General features: G+C 43.3%; 1 protein-coding gene across 7 annotated transcripts in view; it reads right to left on the bottom strand.

Annotated features, from left to right (window-relative positions):
- Positions 1–25,537, bottom strand: part of COBLL1 (cordon-bleu WH2 repeat protein like 1) — a 777,739-nt gene that overhangs the window by 434,074 nt on the left and 318,128 nt on the right. The window contains exon 1 of one of the 7 annotated variants that reach the window (XM_069616311.1): positions 13,624–13,652. The exons of the other annotated variants lie outside the window; for them this stretch is intronic. The gene's annotated coding sequence lies outside the window, so the exon portion shown is untranslated. Of the gene's footprint in view, positions 1–13,623; positions 13,653–25,537 lie in introns of those variants that run through there. 7 annotated transcript variants of the gene reach the window in all.

The raw sequence follows: 25,537 nt of genomic DNA, 5'->3' as shown, positions 1-25,537 counted from the left end.
GCACTTGAGGCGCAGCCTTTCCTACGCACAATGTCTGACACTGTTGCCTCAGGCAAGAGCGGAACTCATCTGGTGGCTCACGCACATGAAAGCCTGGAACGGCAGAGCCATCTTCGGGTCCACCCCGGACATAGTGATAGAGTCAGACGCCAGCCGCTCCGGTTAGGGAGCAAGATGCAGCACAGTAGCCGCAGGGGGAACTTGGTCTCCTCAGGAAATGGAAATGCACATAAACTGCCTGGAGCTCCTCGCGGGCTCTTTCGCAGTACGGTCTTTTGTCAGAGGCAGAGTGAGTTGTATTCTGCTGAAAATGGACAACATTTCTGCAGTAAGGTACATCAATCATCTGGGTGGCACCAAATCAAGACCTCTAGCGGAGCTAGCCAAAGATTTTTGGCATTTCTGCTTGGAACACCAGATCTTGGTCATGGCAGAGTACCTCCCAGGACTCAGGAACGTAGTGGCGGACTGGCACTCTCGTCATTCCACCGACTACAGCGACTGGAGGCTAAACAGAGACATCTTCCTCTGCCTCAACACTCAGCTTTCAGAGTTTTACAGAGTTTTACAGCTGGAGGCCGGATTCAGCTGCTGCCGCAACAGATGCATTTCTGCAGCATTGGATGGAAGGGATCCTTTATGCCTTTCCCCCTTCACCATGATAGCGAGGACCCTGGCGAAGGCCCGTCAGGAATGAACAGAGCTGGTCCTCATAGCCCCGGTCTGGACATCTCAGACCTGGTATCCAGTTCTTCTGGAGCTTTCCTCAGATTTTCCAATCCTTCTACCCCGATTTCCAGATCTGCTAATGGGTTGACAGGTCAACCCCACCTCCTTCTCCTCAGCGGATTGCCGACTCTAGCAGCCTGGAGGATTTCAGGGCAAGATGGAGAGTCCCAGGGATCTCACATAAGGCCATCAGTCTCACCAAGGAGAGCTGGGCCCACGCTACCTTCAAGAGATACTCCAACTCTTGGACCGCCTGGACACGTTGGTGTTTGGACTGAGGGCTCCATCCAGTTTCGGCACCTATAGAGGAAATTCTGAATTTCTTAGCATCGTTGGTAGAGCGAGGCCTCGCCTACATGACGGTCAATGCTTACCGCTCTGCAATTTCAGTTGGCCACAACCTCGTGCAAGGGGTCCCAGTAGGAGAGCATCACCTAGTTTGCAGAAGGGCATCCGTTTTACGGTACCCCCTCCATCCCGATACGACAAACTATGGGACGTCAATAAGGAGCTCAACCTTTTTCTCTCTCAGCCTCATAATGACAAACTATCCCGCACCGCTCTTTCCAGCAAGCTTAGTATGCTACTATGCTTGGTCTCCTGCAGAAGGGTCTCCAATGTGAGAGCTCTCGAACTTGCAGGCGGGACCTTTTCTCCCAATGGCACCGTTTCCCACATATCCAGAAGGACTAAATGCAACTCAAGAGTAATCTCATATCCCGCCTTTAGCGAACAGCCAAAGCTTTGTCTGGTCAAGTGCTTAAAGGTCTACGAGGAGGTGACTGCGCCCCTTGGGATCTCTCCTAACGGACAGCTGCTGATAGCACTGCGCAAACCCCAACCGACATTGGCATGCTGGGTGCGCTGGACTCTCTAGAAGACATCATGAGGATGGCCGACTGGGCAGGTGAATCACTTTTCAAGCAATTCTACCTGAAACCGGTAGACCAACCTGCATCTATAGTGGTGAGTACATTTTCAACAAGCATAATGTGAGCCTCCGGTCTTGACAAAGAATAAAGATTTTCAATAATAACTTATAAGAAAGTCTTCATTCTATTAAAGACACAGAGGAGAGCATTATCCCGCCGACTAGAGAAATAGTGGCACTTGATACGCTAGAGTGCAGTTGTTCAATATCATTTACAGTGGGTGAATTCGACATGCTACAAGCTATGTGAATTTGTATGATAACGTAATGATTTCTCTCCCACCCTCGCAAGAGGAATAGGGTTACCATATACGTCAAGTAAACCAAAATGTTCTCTCTTTTCCTTCGACAGGGACGGCAGACAAGCCCACCTGATCTCCGGATCTGCACTGGTTTTTTCCCCCCGCAGAACATCCGCAAATTACTGCTTCATGCTGGTTTTTCTGGATTGCCAAGTTTGCAGCCTCGAAAGAGGAAGTTACATACTGCTAGTTTTTGTTTGGAGGGACAGTTGGACGCCTATTCGAGGATTACTGTCACGTGTGCTGGGACACATTATGGATTAGTGCCAAGCGTCCTGGGAAATGGAGTTCTTTTTTCTTCTAGTGACCTTTATATGGACTAGTTCTTCCACTCATGTTTAATGTTTTCTATTGGATATTTTTGCACCTTGTTATGTATACCCTATACCCTAAGCCAAGTGCATAAAATACTTGCTGCTGAGCCTTTTCTCTTTAGATTAATAAAAGAAAAAGAAGCATAATGCTTGCCTTCGTGTCTTTAATAGAATGAAGACTTTCTTATAAGTTATTATTGAAAATCTTTATTACTTACCAACCCGCTCTTCCTCAATCCAGTGCTTGATCCGAGCCCCCCACAGTTCCTCTCTTGGAGATTGGTGGGTAGTTACAGGAATGTTTGGATGAGTGGGCCCTATATCCACCTCTGCGATGGGGGGCAGAGCCTGAGATCGGGTCCATCAAAAACAAGCATTCGCAATGCTAATAGTTTGGGCTTTTGTGTAGGCATGAGAAAGGCACTTGCCATGCTCTGCCTTAGTGGTATTAACTGGCTATTGATGGTAGCAGGTGCAAAATGGTGCAAGTACCTGGGCATCTAATATCAGTGCCTGGCAAATGCCTAATAATTATACAGAAGCCAAAACAGTTAGCTTTGCCAATGCTTGGTTTTAACAGGACTTCAGTGAAGGACACGCATAGTGCTTATAAATCAACTGGCTGAAGGCAGACCTGGTTAAGATAATGTTATTATACCAGTAGCACGTTGTATAAGTGTGGCCGGGTTCCTGTAGCATTCACCCCAATTATCAGCAGAGAACACTTGGGCCCATCAAAGTCTCCCCGCCACAAGAACGAAAGACTCAGCCATGGGGCAAGGGTGCTGTCTTTTATTTAGCAAACAAAATGACAGTGATCACACCAAAAAAACAAGTATCCTCCGAATCTCTCGTCATCTAAGCATGCGCCACCCGGTTTTATCCCGATGCAACATCACAATTACAGGTTCCATGCCTGAAACCTATCACACATTTACATTGGTCAGTTTGGGTAGGATACATATAGAAGATATACGGGGTTAGTTGTACAGTTAGATAGCCGTGTCTAGGTGCCCCTGCTAGGATCCCCTCTACTAATATTCATCTACAATGTTGCAGGGTTGCAGAGAGACCATTGGCCCTTGAAACAAATTATATCCCCATGTGAAAGGTGGATCTGGATTGGTCAGGATGGATCTTCCCATCCCTGGGATCAGGGGTGTTGCTAGGTCTGGAAAAGACACGGGGCTATGCTAATGTCGGATCTGTTGGGACTGGGGGCTATTTAGCCTTTTGGTTGGAGCTCCTGAGATTCTATCCGGGTTTACAAACAAAAGACCAGGGGCTATAGGCCCCTTAGCCCTCCCCCTAGCAACGCCTCTGACTGGGATCCTGGACAGTTACCAGACTGAGTGTACCTTTTCAAGGCCATGGGAATGAACATGGAGGCGCTGAATGTTCCCTAATGTTGCCATCTCTGATCACCTAAGCCTGGGCGAGTGCATTCAGTTAGCAGCTTGTGGGCAACACTTGTAGCTTTTTTCCCTTCTGGTTCCATGTGAACAGTCCTCTTTGTCTACCTTAGTAGAATATGCATTGTCCTGTTTAGCTGGGTTTCGTGTGTGGAGACCAAGAAATTAAGCTGTCCTGCTTGTAATTATGAGGATTTTAGACTGATTTTCTGCAGGTGACTCATTATCTTGGTAACAAACTTTCTGTCTCCACTTTTTCTTGGCTGGGTGTCTCGTTTCTGCTCACTTCTAGCTGCGGCAATCATGTTGGCTTTTCTATGTACCCGAAGCCTTTCTATCCTTTGCAATCCATTTCAGAGACCTAGAAGCTTCTAGATCATTCCCAATGGCTTCTCCATGTTAGTAGCTGTCAAGCATGTGCAAGCTAAATATATGAATACATTGCATCTTGCAGTTTTCGCTTCGGCGAATGATATGAATGTTGTTAATGTTAAAGGATATTTGTACCGCGCACTCACTATCACCACCGGAGTGGTCCACTGGCGCTCTTGCAGATCTGAAAGAAAAGGGGGGTGGGTTAGGACGTGTTAGTAGGACAAAGTTTGGAGAGGAGCCAAGTAGTTTTGATGTACTGTTGGCAGCGTCAGTTCGGTTAACACCATTTGCTGAGCTTTTTTGGTGGGGTATACGGTCAGAGTCCATCGTGTGCTGTTGTGCCAGAGTCTGTGTGGTGCGTTTGTTGTTGCGGTGTGGTGAAGTGCATGTGGGTTGCTGCGATTTACGAGGCGTGGTTGTGTTTAGTTAAGATGCGACAGGTGTGTGAAGAGGGATGAGGTTTTTATATGTTTTTGGTAGGGTTGGTTAGTAGCATTGTTGTCCTGAGAAATGCACACTCCTATTGTGCGTCTTTCGGGATTTAGACAATATAAAGTGATATATATGTGTGTCCGACCTCTACCTACGTGGGTCATAGCATGTGCTTTGTGCCTATATGCAATAAACTAGTGCATGTCTGTGTAACTTCATGAATGGATGAATATGTACTTCATTTATGATGCGGCTACATCGTGATGTCAGTGATGACGTCATTGCTTTCTGGCTTTGCAGTTAGTCGACTTGCTCCATCGATGTCATTTACATGTCGTCCAAGTCATCGATTGGGTATGGTCTAAATGGCTGTCTGAGCGAATAACGCTTCTCAAACTTGCGATACATTGATGTTTACGTAATGGGCCTAAACGTGAGACACATCTATCGTTTCTCTGCCTTCGTGTTGAGTCATGTGGGGGGCATGAGGGTCTGATTTGGCCCCTCATATACAAAGTTTACAGTCCCAATTAAGTAATTAACTCTCAGAAAACCGCTTTGAAAAACACTGGCAGCCACTTGGAGTGTAAAGTTTGAGGGTACGACTTGATTAAAGCAAGCTTAAAGCGTTACCATGAGGAGGTGTTTTGGGAGGGGCAGGAACTGGGTGGGAATGGCCCTAGGGATTAGCATGGCCATGGGCAATTAATGGGTGGGCAAATAATCAAACAACACCTACAAGCTGGGTTTCCCTGGTGATATGCCATTTCTCCAGATCTGTACTCTAGCACTGCCTATAAGATGAAACTATTGCATTAAAGCACCACCTAATAGTCCAAACTAAAACATGTATACCTTTGTATACCTTTGGTCAGTGGGGTCCTTTTGTGATGATTAGGGTGGGGGTGGTAGGATTCTGTGTAATTGTATTATTGTCAAGTAATCATGACAGTGTGTACTTATTGTATAGTATCATATGTTTAAGGCTTATTATTATTATTATTATTATTATTATTATGTTAGTTTCATTGTGCTAATATGGCTATCTGTCATGATTTATATTCCCGATTGGACTTTCCTTATGAACCTTGCTTGACAATGCTCTGGTTATTTAGGAGCTCTTAATCCATATTTTTCATTTCACTTCCCTTTGGGATCCATTCCAGGTTTTGGCAGCCAGTATGCAGCTTTAATAAGAAGACTGCTTCCCGGAATGCCTGGCGCACTGCTTCATCTCCACCCTTGGAGGACAAGGTTGGGTGAAGGATAAGGAACACCTGTGGCTCGCAGGTGCTAGCAAACAGCACACCTGAGGCGTGTGTTCATTGGCCAGCTTCAAAAGCTTCAGTCCAGCGCACGTCATTGTTGCACTGTTCCTATTTACGAGCAACCCCTTGTTCCTAGTTTCTTATTTCTTGTTCCTGGATCCCTGTATTTCAAACTGAGTGTGCTTATTAGTATTTTCAGATTCTTGTATTCCCCTTTTGTGTACCTCCATTTTACAGTTAGTATTTACCTGTGCAGTCCAGTTTGTCTGCGTTCTTTATTCCTTTGACTTTGCCCAGTTCTGCAGTGTAATGTGCTCTAGCACCTTGAAGCATCCTTTGTGCGCGATGGAATTACAAATAATGATCTCAGACCAAATGATCGCACAGATTTAAGGAATATGGCAAAGTACTACAGTATTCTCATTTAATAAAGCAGGGAGAACTGACAGGCATCAGACTGATGCATGCACACTCACACAGTAGCTTGATTACGTAGAGGTTGTATACCTGAAAATGCATCATCTATGACATCATTATACATGGCAAATTATAAAACCTATTGAGGGAAGGGATTGGTTAATGGAACATATCTATATATAGAGCGTATACGAATTAATACATCCTTGGCTGCAACTTGTCTGTAGGACATGCCTTGAACTGCCTCTAAATACGTAAAATACTGATTATAGTGGACAAAATAGCAGTGGATTGATATATGCAACATTGTATGTTAGGTTGCCCCTTAAACCCACTGATTGGTTGGCATGCTATCCCAACCTGGCTCTTTAGCAGCATGCATGTGAAACGAAACTTAGATCAGACTACTCCCCGCTTTCCCAATTAGTCCATCATCTCTCATCGGTCATCCATAAGCCAAAGTTTTCTTTTGTAGTTGACCTTGCAACCTGCTCAGTGTCCTGGAACATTCAAGGGAGTGTGAGCACACCACTATCTTCGTCTGTGGCTCTAATGCATAGATTTTGTTTTTTACTTCTGGGTCACATGTGAAGAGACCACAAATTTGTCAATTTTGACCTTTCATTTACTGCTATTTGATTCAATCATACAGGGTGCTGTTGCTCCTCTTAGCCTCCAGAGACTTGATCACTCTACCTTGCATGGATTTCATACACTTTTAATTGTCCAATACTTTGGCCGCTGCAGATGTTTTCTTTGTCTTTAATCTATGAGGAATGTCCCACATTCAGAGCTTATCCATGTAATTCCATTTGTGCTCTGTCCTTATTCCTTAAAATAGCATCCTTAATTCTGGGCCTATCTTGACTCATCGTCCGTTCTGCACACGTAACTATTCTTCCATGTCTCCTAATTCTACAGCCTTGGTCTGTCTCGGAGGTAGCGTGGTTGAATTCAACATGAGCCATTGTTCATTTTCCCCATCAAGGCTGTCCTTGCCACGTTATGTATTCCTCTATAGCAAGCCTCTATAGGTTACCTTTCTACCTTGCGTTACTGCGTATTTACAGTTATTGGGCAGTAACTGACTTTATCTTCTATGTTTTCCTGATTACTTTAGCTTTAGGTACATATTTCACTCGGTGCTTCAGTTACATCGTCACTTAAGTATTTTCATATTGTTTCGGCATAGGATCATACATCTTCATGACATCACTCTACCCTCGTCAGATTTCACTTAACATTCCATGATGTCCATAGGTGTGTGCTGACGTCCTTCCATGCAGCATCCTTCCACACTTTCAGTACGAGGGTACATTCTATAGGGCTGTCTGAATGCATACATAATGTCTCTCATACACTCGGTGCGGTATAGGGATGATACAGGGAGTCCGATTTACTGCTCTTCTCTGACTATTACAATATGACAGCGGTAAGGGGCAGTGACTAGTGAGAAAGCATCCACCTGCTCCTCTACAGTAACACTGATCCTTTAGACACCACTCATTTGAGAGATGTCCTATTTTGTACCCTTTTCTCTTCCTTCCTGGGTGGGAAGGGCGAGATGTTGCACTTGCAATTTCGTTTGTCCTGCTTTGGTTCCTTTCCCTTCTCTTGGAGTCTGTTCCTGGTTTTCACTTGCACTTCTCCCTTTGTTCCCTGTTGATTGTTAGTGTGGTGAGCTGTTGTATCCAGCTCCTGTGTGAATGTCTATGTTATCCTCACTATTCTGTAGGCACTCCCTTGTGAGGAGTCTTATGTATTAAGTTATCCTCGCTTTGCTGTTATAGCCTTTCTGGGTGTCTGATCAGCAGGGTTTGTGGGCTTCGCTGACATACCACGTGGTGTTTCTCATTTGTGGGCGTATTGTCTTTAAGTTACCTATTACAATACCATCAAGGGTGTTAGCTCAAAGATCCTATTATTGCATGTCCTGTAAGTGTGATTATCGCCGACAGTAACTGTAAAAGCAATTGTGGGTGAGGAGCTTTGCAACTTTCTTCCTAATCATGAGGAGCTTTTAGGTGCTTACCCCACATCCCTTTTCATATATTTGTATCACGTTCCACTTACACATCCTGGGGTTATCGTGCATGTTTCTTGGTTCGCGAGTGCATGTATTTGATACGTATAACTCACTGTGTGACCTTGGGAACATTTCCATGGCAATATCCACTGCCCTAGGTCTCCCCTTGACACTATCTGCTACTGACTGTTTAACTTGGTAGCCTAATATTTAGCTCTATGACTCCTACTGTTTGCTGCACACTTCTTAAACTGATCTCTATCCCATGGTTTTGTATTAACTCCTTATCCATGGCTCACGCCCCTCATTAGCTGAATCTGCCCACTCGTAGATAGAACTGGCCCTGCCAGTACAGGTCCTGGGAGGGGAGCCCCACAGAAGAAAACAACATCTTAAAAAAATTAAAAATGTAAAGTTACTTTTTGAAGTCATTGTGCCTTCATGAATACATTATTTCTGTTAAAGTCCGAGGGCTGCCCCACCCCATGACACGGAAGCCTCTAGGCAGAAGGCTTCCATGTTATGGGTTGGGGAAAGCCCTATAACTTAAAAAATAAATTGTTTACTTTTGAAGTCACAGTCCTTTAACAGAAATAATGTATTCCCCTCCACCCGATGACATGGACGCCGCAAGATCCTCTGCAGATGACAGGAACAAGCTTTCCTGGCTGCTGCATGGAGCTTAATGCCTCATTCGCTGGACCAACAGATTAAAGGTAAGAACATGTATTTTCTTTAAATATGTGTGTGTGCATGTAAATGTGTGTGTATATGTATATAATGTAATGTGCATGAAGGAGTGGGTGCATGATGTATGGTTTACTGTATGGTGAAAGGATGCACAAATATATAGGTGGCTGCCTTGTTGTGCCTGTATGGTGAAAGGGTGCACACGTAAATGTATGGGTTGCGGCCTGGGTGTGCCTGTATGGTAAAAGGCTGCACAATTAAATGCATGGGTGGCTGCCTGGATGTGCCTGTATGGTGAAAGGCTGCACATGTAAATGCATGGGTGGCTGGCTGGGTGTGCCTGTATAGTTAAGGTGTGGACACTTCAATGTATGGGTGGCTGGGCAAGTGTGCATGTGTAGGTTTGGTGAATGGTGTGTGTGTTTATGTTCATGGGTGCAATGAAACCTACATTTCGGGTGGGGGGTTAAGTCTTCAAATGGTGGGAGAGGTGCTAACTTCACAGGCGTTGGGGGTGGAGAAAATGTATTTGTGTGGGAGCATCTAACTTTTTTTACACATTCTAATGAGACTATGCTAGTGCAGCTTCGATGTTACAAGCAGTTAACTCACTCCTTTAAGTCTGAAAGCACCCACTTATGGACTGCATTGAGAATGAGTGGTCTCCTGTCCCCTCTGTAACCTTCAAATCACTCCCCAGGTATTCAAGTACTAAACCTACAGCATGCTTTTAATTGGCTAAAACTAAAAAATTAAGCATTTGAATGCAGGTACTAACAGTGTAATGCTTTACGTTAGTAATTGCTGGGCCTTTGTTACCAGCGAAACCCAGGCACCATTTAACATTTGTGTCCTGTTCTGTCCTGCAATGGATCTGTAGGTCAGCCAGGTCGAGTCAATCTGGCCTAAAATTTCAGGAGGTGTGGAGTCCAGTCAGCTCATTGGTGTTGCGCCACTGCTTGTGTTTAATGCCTCGATTACTTATTGGTAATCTTCATTGCTCCTAGTCCTATTATTCATTATCCCAGTACTTGTGTATAGGACACTTTGCCTCATACACAAGTACTGGGATGAGGAAGAGAGACATGGAGGTAATTCCTAGCTTAGATACATGTCATTACTCCTAGTCCTACTCTTACTCGCCCCAGTACACACCTATGAGGCAAGGTACCTCATACATAAGCACTGGGACAAGGAAGAGGGAGGTGGAGGTAATTCTGGATAGAGGAGCTTATTTGGGGGTTTGGGGCAGGAGTGAGAGGGAGAGGGGATGTGTGATGGGCATGAAAGGGGGGGGGGCCTGTGCCATAAATCCTAATGGCCATTCATGTCCTGTCTAAGCAGGCATGATATGTGTTATTAGTGGTTACTAAGGCATTTCTCTCCCTGCTAGGTGTAATTACCTGGCTAGACTGGCATTTGAGTGCTGCCAGTCTAGCGGTTTCTTACTGTGGCATTGTAGATTTTACAAGGCACCCGTGATTAAAAAAAAAAGCACGATCAGTGCTATTGCTTCAACTGGCATTCTGATGCAACCAGTCTAGGTATGTCTAAATGTGGACTGGCATGCTTAACTGTAAAAAGATATTACGTGTCTAGACTGGTCTATATTGTGCAGCCAGTTGGTCATGTTTTCATTGTGGCATGGCATTTTTTAGCAAAGCATTAAATTAATTAAAGCATTGATGTTCCCGTGCACTGTTGGTGACTTGCATGTATTACAAACGCTCTGGCTTATAAGACAATGGGCCTCATTACGAGTCAGGCGGCAACCAGCCGGTTTTTCCGGCTCGGTTACCGCCAGACTCGTATTACCATTCCGCCTCCGTGACTCCCGGAATTACCAGGGCATTACGACCCTGGTGTCCCGGGAATTCCGTAGGCGGAATTCGGTAAATCCCCATTCCCATTGAGTCCCACAGGACTCAAGGGAATGGGGAAGTGGAAACACCGGCACCATCTCGTGATGGTGCCGGTGTTTCCACGTCCGCCTGCAGGCGGGTGGTGTTAAATCCGCCAGGTTAGACCTGGCGGGAATGACACCTCCCACCTGCAGGACTCGAGATTGGGCGGTTCGGAAATAACAGTGGCGGCGGTTTTACCACCACTGTTATTTCCGGACCGCCCGACCCGTAATGAGGCCCAATTTTTCTCAGAAAGTGTGCTTTAAATGACATATGTATATCTTTCTCCTAGTGCAGTGCAGGCATGGTAATCTAGGCCGGCTCAGAGCGTGACTTGTTTGTGCCGGGTGGAAGAGGGTGACCCATCAGCATGGCTTGCAGAGGGTCCCCACATTTTGTGCTACGCCACTGGTAGACAGACTTGGCGGTATTATCTTAACTTTTTATACGATAAGGTTGGAGCTTCTCGTATATTTAAGTACACGATCATTATGTTATGTGTTAATTAGCGCAACAGTATGCAACTAGGATGATGCAACAAAGATTTGGGTTTTCTTAGTATCTAGAAAGGAACAAGGACATGTATCCTCTGAGATGCAATGGCTGAGGCCTCTTTCCTACTCTATTCAGCAAAGGGATCAGCATTGTAAGCTTTCTAGGTATGGAAAGGCTGTACGAAATTTTAAGCATCCGATTTTGGATTCTTTGTGGTCTATTATTCCCTGTCCATATTATTGGATCATAAGCTACATGGTTGTCATTGCATGCACAATCTTTGCAATTCCCATTGACACTTGACCCACTTCTTTAAGGAACAAATTGTACAAGATTTATACTTTAACAAGTAACACACACATCATTTATCTTACATATAAGTGTCGGGCTAGACACATTTTACTTCAGTAGTCTGTCTATCCCATTCCACTGCCTTACAAACAACACTACATGTTTAGCCTCTTCAGGCAGTAGCTTCGCAATGCCATCATTATTATTCAGGAATGTACCTGCCGCACTATGCATATACATGCTTCGTAATTAAGCCTGCACATATTCAGTATTGCCAGAGCACGCCTCGCAGCCCACCAAGCACCCAAAACTACACCATTTTATCTTACACCGAACCAAAGCTGCATTGGAAATGCAATCCATGCATTGGCACACCACATATCTTTGCCCTGTGTCTCTCGAAAGTTAAGACCGTATACTTCAGCAAAGTATGTGGCTTAGTGGGGTAATGCATCCAATACAGGTATCTATGTTCGACCTTGCGGTCACAGGTTCAAATCCTGGCGGGTCCACTCAGCCCTTCAACCTTCCGATGCCGATAAAAGGAGTGCCACCATCTTTTATCTGGCTAGAGAGCCAAGATACGCCAGTGGAGGTGAAATGTGCGTTCGACAAGATAAACATTACGTCATTGTGTAATACCCTGCATCCATACTCCCCCCCTGCAGTACCCCCTTCACTGAAATCTAATTTCTTGCTTTCCCACCCTCTTACCTTGCCAGGCTCGGTCTGGCCTATAGGGCAATAGGGCGATGGCCGAACCAAAAACGCAAAATGCTAGTGTGGGCCAGTGTTTTTGGTCCAAGTGGGCCACTTTTTTGACCAATGTGGGCCAGTTTGATGGGTTACTTCACTATGCGGCTAGTAGTTTTGACCAGTGTCGATGAATAAACACAATTTGCATCACATTTTATCAAAAAACCCCAGCTTGGGTGCAATTCAAACAGCCTGTCACAAAACGAATGAATTTCACAACTGTGGGCCACTTTTTTCATTGGTGCCCGAGACAATTGTATGCCCCAGTCCGACCCTGTACTTTGCCCTTTTTCATGTTCTCCCATCCAACAGACTACCGTCTGGTTTCCCCCGAGGTACTTTTACGGACAAGCTGTGCTTTGAAACTACCCCCGTGTCGATTCGTGCGCTATACAAGAGCAGATTCAAATAACATGTTACTATAGTATATCAACTGAGTACAATTCCGTATTTCATGACGGAGAGAATGGAAAAGGCAAGGCAGCGAGCATTACATATGGGAAATATGGGAGACATGTTGTAGAGACAGACTCTATTATACCTTCTTATGCTGCACAATCACACGGGCAACTGCCCACGTCATGAATGGCACGCGCATAAACCATGCCCTCTCCAATAATAATGAAATGACTTCGCCGGGGAAGGTTCTATACTTTTATAGTAAATAAACTCTGCAAACCAAATCAACAACAGCTTCCTTTGGCCATGTATGCAGAGTTGCATTAATACCCCCAAACAAATGCATGGAAATGAACACATGGTATTGCGTTGTAAATTTTGACTGATTGTCAAAGCGCTGATGGTTTTCGTTAAAAATAGACCGTGCCATCTTTACCTTGACTAAAACGAACAAGAACAAGCCATTATTCCGTAAAGGGAAAGAGACAAATAATTTTAAATTGCTTACATAAAAAACCGTCAAATCAGAGCCACTTTTTTTGCATCTACTGAATTAACCACGAGGAAAACTGCTTTATTTCAGTCTAAACCAACCGGCAGACTTCACGTTTAGAAAACGTACAATAAATATATTGCCAGGATTCACAGCATATGAACCCAAAACAGGAAAGGTGTGTAGAACGAATCTAGGTGGGAAATAAAGCAACGCAGCGCTGTCAGGGTCAAGCGACCGATTAGCCGGTGTCTTCCCTGGGGGCGAGAGGGGCTCCCAGTGAGGAATTTCTATAACAGAAAATTATTTAAAAAGCAATAAGTGCGACTCTAGCAAACGTTCGCCCGTTGCATGCTTTAGAAAATAACACGTTTTTAGGCACTCGCTACCTGTGAAACGTTTTCCCGACGTCCGCGAGTGTTCCTGCAATGTGGATAAGCTGAGCCAGCTTTTAAGCAAGCAGCAGGGATCAAAGTGCTATCCGGTGTTTATTGAAGGTAAACAAACTAGGCCTGAGGCCTACATGTCTCCTCACACAGAGGGGAGAAGAGCTGTTCTGCTGTGACACATCCAGCGACTGCCAATACTGGCAGCGACCCCAAGAGTACAATTCCACTATTGCCAAAAGGCAACGTGTTAAGGGGACGACCGCCTGTCACGGGCGGCATCATTCATGTGTCCATCATTTGCACTCTGGGAGTTATAGCCTTGGGGTACTGCAACTGAATGGAATGGATTAAAGTAAAAGCGAAACCACTATTGGAATAGAGCATCCGAGGCGGCACTGAGTCATCTGCCAACCTTAACAATCAGGGCACAAGTACCACAACAATAATCGAGGTGCTAATTAGAATAAGTTGTGCTATTCACAACCCATTAAGTAACAGCATATCAAACCAATACATCTTTGCCAGCGCCTTTTAGTTAATCGACCCCAACTGGTGTACAGGGTTCAAAAGTGCTAGGAACTGTGAGCTTTTAAGCTCCTGTCCTAGCCTAGAAGAGCATGGTTAACGTAACATCAGGAGCTACCTTTGACTATAAGGCGGCTGGTGCCATAGAAACAGAACGATGTGACATTAACGCTGGGTGCAAATAGTGCAACATCTGGAAACCATTTGAACCACAATTGGTGATATATAATGGAGAAAAGGTGAGAGTTTGCCTCTCGTGTGAAGTTAGATTTGCAACACACTGTGTACTTAGCTTTGCTTTCCCCAGAGGTACCTCTGGCTTACTGGGTCCCTAGGAGCTATATTCAGCTCCAGCCAAAAAAAGCTTCAGTTTGAGCCCTACCGTACCTTTGTAGGGTCAATCTTTTCAGGGACAAAGTGTGTGTTCCTACTTAATACTTGGGGTGGTCATTTGGGGGGGCGATGGGGAGGGGGGAAATGATGGCAGTGTTTGATGATGGAAGACTGAGGGAACTGTAGTGGTGCAATGGGTGCACACGATTATACACTGGGACCTATACTCTCAAACATGTTTTCCTTCTGTTTCAAAGAAGGTCGCAGGCGCTGCTCTCCGGAAAGAACATGGCATGATAACCTGTTCTGAGATGAGAGTTTGCAGCACACGCTTTTTGCTCACTGTAACTTTCACAGATGGGAAATACCCATTTGCATATCAGTCTTTGTCCCGCCCACATGGGCAGTCCAACACCGAAATGCTATGGCAATTCCTCTCTGAACAAGAGTACCAAAAGCAACCCCATACACGTGTTTCAGCCTTGTTGGGCCTCATCAGTGAGGTGAAGCTTTGTCTCTCTGAGCGCAGGGAGTCCACGTCTGGTTGCCCCCAGGTAACTCAGGGTGACCAACCCCAAGTTCCTTGCAAACATTTCAAAGAAGGTAGCAGGCGCTCCTCTCCGGAAAGAACATGGCATGATAACCTGTTCTGAGATGAGAGTTTGCAGCACACGCTTTTTGCTCACTGTACCTTTCACAGATGGGAAATATCCATTTGCATATCAGTCTTTGTCCCGCCCACATGGGCAGTCCAGCACCGAAATGCTATGGCAATTCCTCTCTGAACAAGAGTACCAAAAGCAACCCCATGCGCGTGTTTCAGCCTTGTTGGGCCTCATCAGTGAGGTGAAGCTTTGTCTCTCTGAGCGCAGTGAGCAGGGAGTCCACGTCTGGTTGCCCCCAGGTAACTCAGGGTGACCAACCCCAAGTTCCTTGCAAATATTTCAAAGAAGGTAGCTGGCGCTCCTCTCCGGAAAGAACATGGCATGATAACCTGTTCTGAGATGAGAGTTTGCAGCACATGCTTTTTGCTCACTGTGGGACAAAGACTGATATGCAAATGGTTATTTCCCATCTGTGAAAGGTACAGTGATCAAAAAGCGTGTGCTGCAAACTCTCATCTCAGAACAGGTTATCATGCCATGTTCTTTCCGGAGAGGAGCGCCTGCTACCTTCTTTGAAATGTTTTCCTTCTGGTTTACTCTACTTCTATATCATATATTGTATTTCACTAATATGTATTCCTCACTCCATCATATTTTTAAAATGTTATTGGACACATATTAGGTGCTTATACAATTAGAAAAACTGTTTCAAAGCTCCCACAGGGCAAACAGGGTGGGGACAGGGGAGGTAGACAATGGATTACAGCAAGGTTAAAAAATTGCATCAATAGTACAAAAAGATATTGAGAATCGAGGGAAGGGGAGACAAACATACTATGCCCTATGAGTGTTCAGAACGTGCAAGTGCGGAGAGGGGTGAGAGATAAGGTGCTTTAATGCTCATGGAGAAGTGCTCAGGTTAAGTGCTGAGAGGCAAATGTGATTGCAACCATCAATGAGTGGGTGAGCCAAGTGCAGTAGAAGGAAATACAGTGGCTGAGATGGGGGGTTCAAGGCCCCAAGGACACATAAGGGCCCTGCACATCAGTCAAGCTGCTGTGGGATTACCAGGGAAGAGAGGAGGAGAAGGAGAAGGCAAAGAGAAAGATCTTGAGGCTTTTTCAGAATTTAAGGAGGTCTTGCTCAAGACGCAGAGGGAGAAGGAGGCTGTTCCACAGGAGGGAGCCAGCCGATGAAAGTAATTCCCCACCAGCGCTATGTTTGGCAAATTGTTTAACAAGCAGGGAGTTGGTGCCGGAGTTACGGAGGAGACTAGAAAGAGAGTATTTGGTCAGGAAGCGTTGAGGATAGAGTGGCACCTTGCCCCAGATAGCCTTGTGTACGATACAGAGGGATTTGAATTTAATCCGTGCTGAGACCGCAAGGCAGAAGAGATGCAATCCCTGGACTTGAGGCCACGGATAGGTCTTGCTGCCATATTCTGGGTAAGCTGAAGGGGTCGCAGAGTGGAAGGAAGGACGACTAAGCAGGAGGCTATTGCAGTAGTCTATCCTGGAGAGAACCAGAGCACAGGTAACATTGAGGCTCTGGGGGAAGGTGAGGAAAGGCAGAGTCCCTTTGAGAGGGAAGAGCTGAAAGTGGGACTTCTTGAAATGTCCTGAATATGAGGGATGAAGGAGAGGGAGGAGTCGGAAATGACAGATGCCTAGCTACAGTGGAGGCCGCGGGGGGTGGGGGGTGAGCGGGCATGGAAGAAGGACAGAGTGCTGGGGAGAAGTATGGTGCAGGGGACCCAATAGGGAAAATCTCAGTTTTGCTGGCATTGAGGAAAAGGTCAATGGCAGTGCACCAGGCCTGGATGGCAGAGAGGCATTCAGGGATGAAGGAGGGTGCAAGGGCGGCAGTGGGAAGTTTTAAGAAAAGTTGTGTATTGTCAGCATAGCACTGGATGTTGGGGGAGAAGGAGGAAATGAGGCGTGCCAGTAGAGAAAAGTATATATTAAAGAGCCAGGGCGAAAGAATGGAGCCAGCCCTGGCAGACGCCACAGGTAGCGGAGGAGGAAGAGGAGGAGAAAAGGCCAAGAATGGTTTTGGAGGAACGGTCAGTTAAGAAGGAAGTAAACCAGTCCAGTGCCCGCTCCAAGATGCCAATGGTGTCATGGAGCCTTTTTATACGAGGATGGAATGATTCACTGTGTCAAATGAAGAAGAGAGATCTAGGAGGAAAAGGACAGCAGGGGAATTGGAGTCAAGAGATGCGAGGAGTTCTTCCCGAGTGTTCAGAAGAGCAGTTTCCATGCTTCTGGATGCTCGGAATCCAGACTGGTGGTCATGTAGACCGCCGACAAGTTCGGTATGGTAGATGAGTTGGGGACCGGGGGGGAATACAGCGGTATTCCCTTTCTCCCTTTGTCCAGTTTCATATTTTCATATTCACATACAGTGCTGCAAAGTCATAAGGAAAGCTGTGTGCTATAGAAAACATACCCATTTAAAATGGACATTGAATGAACCCTCTATGCCCCCAGCATACTTGGAACCACCCCATTCTTGCAAACGCTTGTGTAAAAATCAGGGGTCCCTACAACTCTGACTTACTCCCTTATGGACACAATCAGGGTTTACCCTTTTGCCAACGTTTAACGCATGGGGTTTACTGCAGCACAGTGAGGGAGGTACAAGTCAGTGGACTTCAGCTGATTTACAAATTGAATCCCACCCTCAATTCAGTGTCTTCAGGGCCACCAAGATACCCAGCCAATAGATTATGGCACCGGGCACCAGCACAATTCCTGTGGTACAGTGCAGCTGCTTCAATTTGATGGGACTTTCGGGAGTGTACATATTTTGGCATTGCAGCATGCAACAGTGTCTTAAATTTGCTTTAAAGCAAATCCGAGGCAGCATGTCCCTGATAGAGAAAACCCCAAAACAAACAAATTATTCCATACTCTGGAAGCCAGTCATGCGTCATCTGCCAGGGGCTTTTAGTAGACATTGGTCTCCAACCATTTTCCATCTAGAACACCTCCCTACGGAAGAGGGAGGGGAATTTGTCACAGGAGGGGGAGGGTGGGAGGGAGGGTGAACCTGCAGTGCAAGGGTTGATTTTTGTTCCTGTCATATCTCTCTGATATTCCTGCCTGCAATCCGTACAAGGCCATTCTCAGCATTGCCAGCCAACATGTAGAGGAGCACACCTCAGAAATGGAAGGAAAAGGTTTGAAGCAGGGACGGGGTGAGTGTTTGTGGGTTTAGCTTTAGGTCATCATGTCTTACTGGGCTTATCCCTGGTGCCCTGTCCCGCCCTTCTCCCTGCAGCTGCTTCAATATTTTACTTTGAATATGCTACCTATGCCGTTCTGGTACATCATGTTATGTTATGCTACTCTTTGAAGTGCTATTTTATTCAATGCATGATATATTTTATTTTGTTATATGCAAACTTAAGATCCTGGGATATGTTATGCTATGTCGGTCTGTATTTATTTTTATTGCGTTATTGGTTGTTTTTAATTCAAACTTACACAAATTTAAAATAAGACTATTCAGTTCCAAGTTTACAGACATAATTCATTTAAAAATGCATTATATCAAACTGTAAAAAGAACAAAAACAAATAACCAAAACAGCATAGGTCTGGTAAACAATTATTGAAATAATCATGTTAACAATAGTATGGAAGAAGAAGAAGAAAAAATAAAAGGACAAAGAGGAAAAGAACCATGAACACTACCATCTCAATCTAACCAGGCCAGCTTGATGTAAGATTTTTATTACAGCAATAGTGACCACAGTTTCTTCACACTTGAGATTCTAGCAGAGAAATTCCCGGTGCCTAACAGTTCAAGTTATGTATAAATCGAGCTAGCCATAAAGTTCTATGCATTACCAAAGCTGGACAATTCAAGAGGATGTGCTCTCTATTCAGTAACACATCCTCATCCTTGCATAGCTCACAACCTTTTACCGTTTCCATACTCATGGAGCTAACGTGGCACATTTCTACTGTAGGCAAAAATTTCTTTTAGATATTGTTGACTAACGCCCACAGGCTTATCAAGCAGAGGTAGACTCTTATAACGCATAGACGCTCTCATCCTTGCTATTGTTGTCATCCAACCTTGTCTAAACAAGATCTTTCTTACCTCATTCAGATGGTTTATGAGATTACTAAGAGACAATTTCATTCTAGATAAGACCTGGTCAGCTCCTTTCCTAAAATTGGTCAAAGAGCACATTGTTGTGTAGTTCAGTGCGTCAGCTAGATCTTCGTATAAAGATCCCACCAAGGGTACCAATTGCCTTCTATAAAGACAGTATTCTCCAGACCAGAAGACAACTCTGTGAAATTAGGCTCAGTTCGAATCTTAGCACAGTTATTGGTATGCAATCAGGCCGGTTCATGGCACGCTTCCATAACCTTACTCTAAGATTGCATCCAGCTTTCTCTCGAGGCCCACCTGGGTCCTATCAAGAAGGAGGACATTGTCCGCGTATGGAAGGTACGGGACTAATAAATAGGAAATCCTCAGAGGAGCAAATGAAGACTGATAAAAACTCTGCAGGTCAGACAAGTACAGATTGAATAGGCAAGGGACCAAAATGCAGCTATGTCGCTCTGTTATACTGGCTTGTGAAGTGATGTTATGTAGTTTCATGCTATGTCAAAGCCCTTCAATTTCAAAAGATGAAGAGAAGAGTTGAGAGAATTGGAAAAAGAATAATATTAGAATGGACAATGCCATTTAAGTCAACAAACAGGAAACATAAAACAAAAAAAGGAAAAATAATGTCATTAAAATACTGGGAAGGCTCACTTGCAGAATTTACTGAATACACTAAATGCATCAATTTTAAGGGCAAAATGGATGGCCACTCAGTCAGCATATTTTATGAATTTGACATATGCAGCAAAGTTTGTTAAAAGGGAGAACAGTCAATTTTGTTTTTCAAAAGTACAGCATTTAATAAGAAAGTAAAAACAACTAATTGGGTCCTGCATTGTGTTCATGTTCTTCTTTACAGAACTGAGAATATGCTTTGTTTAAAGAAACATAAAGTGATTAAAAAAATTCAAATTTTGACACGAGTTTGTTTGCAAATTAATGTTATAGTGTTGCCCTGTTTTGTGGAAATGTAAAAGCAATGGGGAAAAGAAATGCAGACTGCATTTGTGAACGAAAGCCAGCAACATGGCTTGTATAGAAAACTATAGTCCTTCCCCTAACATATACAATTTCTCCAAGGAAATTAAACTCAGGACTCTGCAAGCTGCACTATGTAACTTAAAACATTCCTGGATTCAACCACAACCCAAATGTTGCAGAGCAAGACAAATGCCTTATAAATACAAAGAATAGGCTCTGAGCGGTGGCCAGCAGTGTCCTACACTCCAAGTAATCAGATATTCCAATCACATAAGCCACACCTTGGGAGACCTGGAATCTGACATATGGGACTTGCATGTGGTGAAATCACCCAAGGGGCATAGCTATATCAAAATGTTGCCCTGACAAAATGAACTTCAAAGAGCCGCGTGACAACCTTTTGTGGAGTCATAAATGGCCTTGCTCTAAGCTGTAAAGGAACCAACATTATATGACAACAAATGATCCGTTAGGCAGGAACTGGAGATGCTATTTCAAGTTTTACACATACAATCACATTTGTGTTCAAAACATTTGAAGGAAATTTCATGCACGCTTACTTTAAAAAAAAAATGTTCAGGGTGGAAAGCTCTATCAGCTGAATGCAAATTAATTATTTGTTGGTGTTAAATTATGTGAATTAGGCAAATGTGGATAGTTTTGCACAAAGAATAGCACACATTAGTGATTCACATACTCTATAGTCCATGCCAGCTAGGACTTTATTCTACGATGGGAATAGAATCCTTGGGTGAAAGTATCAGAGAGCAAAAGACAAAAATCTGTCACACACATCATATGTCATTTTGAAATCAAACTAGCATCATTTGATTCACCCGAGAGAAATCGGACGACCTGATTAGAAACATGATCACATATAAGTAATATAATGTTTCAGAAAATTACAATTGTTTTACTCCCATTACTGCCCTATTCATTATATGTGCAATGAGTAAAAAGGGGATGGTTTAGTGCAATGTCACTTTTAGAACATTGCCCAATCACACACTGAAAAATCAGATTAGAGAAATGATACACACTATATAGGGATTTCTAATCTATAAAATTCCAAACCTATAGATTCTAGGGACACCCACTCACTGATGGATGGACTGACTGCCAAGCTGATTGATGAGAAGAAGGAGAGAAAGGAGAATAGAAAAGCTGGTCTTACCTGGGACTCATGTTTGTTTACTCGCAGTGCACTTTAAGAGATACCAGGCTGCGCAGGAATTCGGATCACATCTTGCTGGCTGATGCCCTCCTATTATTAGTGGGGGGAAATAGAATCAGTCCTTAAGAGGGGCCCCAACTGTCTGTGAGACAGCCCAAATGAAATTCCTATGCAAGTACAATATTAAGGGGAATAATTCTATGGAAGTTGTACTCTAAAGGGGGATAGATTAAATGAGAGTCATTTTTATTTGTGAAAGTACTAAGGGGGATATATAAATTGACGGTACATCCTGGGAAAATATTTCAGAAGTGTATGTGCTTTTGGAATTATAGATTTGTTAAAATAGAACTGAATGTTGTGTATATTAGGAGAGCCCCTGCCTCCTAAGTGCAATGTGTATAAACAGAATTATTTTGGGAACCAAAAGACTATCTCACTGTGTACATACCTATGAAAATAATGTAATAAAATGAATTCCCTGGTTACATAACCAAGCAGAGATCTGTTTCTGGCGCTGAACCACTCATGAATAAGGGGAGCTGGTTATTATATGGGACCCATTTTCCCACCTTTACGATGCCTATTGAATATCATAAATGTACACTTTTACACATTAATGCAATTTACAGGCAGGAATGTCAAGTTGCTTGTCTTTTAAATTTCGTTTTCTGAAATGCTGTTTGAGAAGCTCATATGTCTATTAGGGAGAGAGGAGGTGTTTATTTTCAATGAATAACAAGTACAGAGATTTAGATAGGGATGTTCGGATTTAATTTTGTTTCTTTCTCCAAAAGAAAGCTTTATCCTGCACCCTCATACATATTTCGATTCATGGTGGGTGTGCTTTCAGGGTAAACAAAATGTATAATGGTGATGTGTGTGTTTACAAAAGTCTACATTACAGGAAATGTAGCATTGAAAAGAAATGAGACCAGTGTATTGATCATTGTTCATTGTAGTAAGCATTGACATTGGGATTTCATAGATGTACTGTGTGTTGATATTTAAATTAATTTAGTTATTATTAATAGATTATCTTCTGTGCAACCCCGGTAGTTTCTTGTCCCAAAGGGTGGGACCATGTGGGGAATAGATATCGTTAAATTAGGGCTTTGCGGTTCATAAAAATAACTTTATTCAATAAATATAAATTGTGTGTGCCTGATTAGGGGTGGGTGGAAACTTCCCCCAAACCAGATGTCCTGTTAGTTTTTAAATTAACAGAAAACATGTGATGATCAGATATCCAGGGAGCAAAAGCCTAATTTAATAGGATGCTTTTCATGACGCAAACACAATAGATGATGTCATATTGAACTGCTATGGCCAGGCATCTGCGTTGTATGTGCATAGTTATTCCCTTGAAGTGACCACTACAGGCCAGCCATGTATCCTGAACTCAGAGCTTGCTTTCCATGCAAAATATTTAGGTCCACTGATCATAGGTAATTTGAATATCTGGCTCACATTTACGTTGGTTCTTGATATTTTGAAACCATGCCTTTTGTTTAGATTTTACAGAAAGCTGATCTCTGCACTTCTTGTCTTAAGAGCTGGGCATGGCTAGCCACATTCCAGGTTTCCTAGCATTCAACTAATTCAACCATTTCAAAGTTGCATATAAAAAGGGGAAATAAAATGCTTTGTGTAATTCTTACTCTTAATGACAGTTTACTAAACTGTCAGCCTTATCACAGATTTAAAATCAATATTTTTAACTTTTGAATGTATGGTTAAAAAAACATACCTTGCACACATTTCTCACACATTCATATTCATAAAATGACAAACATTTGATACATATTTCATAAATATAACATCATTTGAACCATATATAAGCCATCAATCCATACACTAAATGCATACAATAAAACATAAGATCATTCAAATTATTACTACTCTGTCTCTTGAAGAGTAGACACCCTAAAGAAACCTAATCACCATAAGATAATACCATCTAACATTTCGAAGATTACAAACAGAACTCACATCTTTATATTCTTTTTAGCAATACTGTGCATCTTTATGTCAGAAAATACATCCTTTAAAAGTACTACAGTGCAATGACAAAGATGTATCCGCCATTCATTAACCTCTCACACACATTATCAATAATTACTGCTGCCAAACAATGGACACATCTCTCAATACACTATCCTCTGTGTGGTCATTGTTGGGCATTCCAAAACAGCATGATATATATGGCTTGTAAATGATTTGATTCACACAATCGACATATCCAATTATGCTTAAGAATGTTAAAACGTGGTCCGAGGACCTGAAGTGTAGGCAAGCAATTCATCCTAAACTTCTAATTTCATTACACATTGTTTATCAATAGGAAACTGCTTTATACGATCTTAATAAATTATTTCCATCCTCGATCATCATGAAAACACACCCGTTTTTTTGTTAATCTCAGTTGCATTCAGGGAAGTTTCCTGTTCCATCATATGTCCTTCAAATTTTTGTCTAAACTCTTAAACAAATGTATTTCTTCCGGTTCTCATCATTTCCCCCCAATTTTGTACACATGACAGAACTCCTCCTATTCATTATCATAATATACAGACCTAGGCTTCTTCCTTTATATATGGACCACCATGATTGTAGTCGCAGTTGTAATCTAATCAGACTAATTTGTACGGATAGTTGCAGCTTCAACACTGCTCTTCATACTCTCACTTCCAATATGTCCAACCACCAGAGCTGTGACCTTCATTCGATAGAACTCTACCAATGGAATAAGAGAATATGCACAGAGCCTACACTATCACTTTCATGAGTGAAATACATGCCAACACCTTATCACCCATTTTCCTTTTTTGCTTTTCTAATCTCCTCTTGTTGGTAAACAGTGTAACGCAAGATAAATCATCTCATCTAGCGCCTTAACCCTTCCGCTATTTATTGACCATATCGATTTCAAATGTCTTCGCTTTTGTTGCACAGATGTGGTCCTTGGTTTGTCTGGGTTAATTACCAGTCCATTTTAATTCAGGAAATTAGCCACACCATCCATCAAACATTCTTACCCAATCTGTGTGAAATCCAGAAGAATAATTCCATCCGCATAAGTGATACAGGTGGCCCTCTGGTCACCTAGTTTCGTCGGACAACTTCTCCACCTCTCAAAATCATACCACATGTGGGACAGGCACAGATTAAAGAGGGTCAGTGCCAGAAAACAGCCCTGACGCAGACCCCTTCCAACCCGCACAACTTCCGAGACTGCTCCTTCTTAATCCAATTCGTATGAACTTGCCATCACCCGCCATTACAGGGTGGTCATTGTCTGCTCAGTTTCCATAAGCAACTCTTGTAACCAAAATAAATTATTTTAGTGCCTGCTCTTAACTGCTACGCTCATTGTAACCAGTAGCAATCTTTGTACTTTGTAACTACTACATATCCTTGGACCAGTGCCTCGATGCCCCTCTGCTGGTAGTGTGCTTTATACATTAAACATCGTACCCATATCTCGTTGTTAGTATAAATTCATGTTAAGCAAGCTCAGATCAATCCCCCGATGACTAAAATATTATCCACAGCCTTCCCCTATCCACCTTATCAAATGCAGAGGATAGGTCTAGACTTACTATGAAAATGGACCGACTCGTACCCCTCTCTGACAAAGCTATGCATGCTGAAAGGGCAAAACCACTAACTTGTGTGCCAATACCTTTCCTATAACCAGTTTGCAACATATGCAATCTTCCAGCACTCTCAGCGCACCATATTAAATCTTGAAGTATGAAGCCAGCCAAAATCTTGGATGAGGTACCTATGAGTGAAATTGGTCTGTAGCTCTCAAGGACAATAATTGCCTTATTCCACGTTTCTGGAATTGATACGGTAATCACAATTTGAGCAAACAGACTATTTAAAATGTCTGCCCATAATTCAGGATTATCTTGGAACAAGCCATTTGATATTAGGCCGAACGCTCTAGACTTGTTGCGTTTACCAAAAGCCCTTATTATATCATCCCTATCGATGTCAATATTCCACTGTATCATACTCCCTTTTACATTGCTAATAAAGTTAGTACCCACTCCCCCACCACCATACAGTGCATCAATGTGTTCTACCCAAACAACCCCTGGGACAACATTGGATTGGAAAGTTTTTTGTCTATTTGCACCGTTATTCAACCTCCACCA

This window comes from Ambystoma mexicanum, chromosome 9 (assembly GCF_040938575.1).
Source record: "Ambystoma mexicanum isolate Mex_15411 chromosome 9, UKY_AmexF1_1, whole genome shotgun sequence".
NCBI classification, from domain to species: domain Eukaryota; kingdom Metazoa; phylum Chordata; class Amphibia; order Caudata; family Ambystomatidae; genus Ambystoma; species Ambystoma mexicanum.
Note: the sequence above shows the minus strand (reverse complement) of the source record. Positions and strands in the feature narration are given on the sequence as shown.